The following is a 202-nucleotide window of genomic DNA, read 5'->3' as shown; positions in this document are numbered from 1 at the left end:
TTGAAAAGTTGGTGCACAGCCAGACTTTTAGTTGTGCACGGCCGTGCACACGTGCCCTTTAGAGGGAAACTTGCCTGTGGTAGAGGCAATATCTTTTATTAGACCAACTAGATAGTTGCCAAACCATTTCTTTATTTGTTTTTGCCTTTAAACTGACACGGCTACAGCTTATATCCTTGATTCATGAAGTCTAGGTTCTTGA

Source organism: Crocodylus porosus, unplaced genomic scaffold (genome assembly GCF_001723895.1).
Source record: "Crocodylus porosus isolate Cpor-Errol unplaced genomic scaffold, CroPor_comp1, whole genome shotgun sequence".
Lineage (NCBI taxonomy): Eukaryota > Metazoa > Chordata > Crocodylia > Crocodylidae > Crocodylus > Crocodylus porosus.
Note: the sequence above shows the minus strand (reverse complement) of the source record.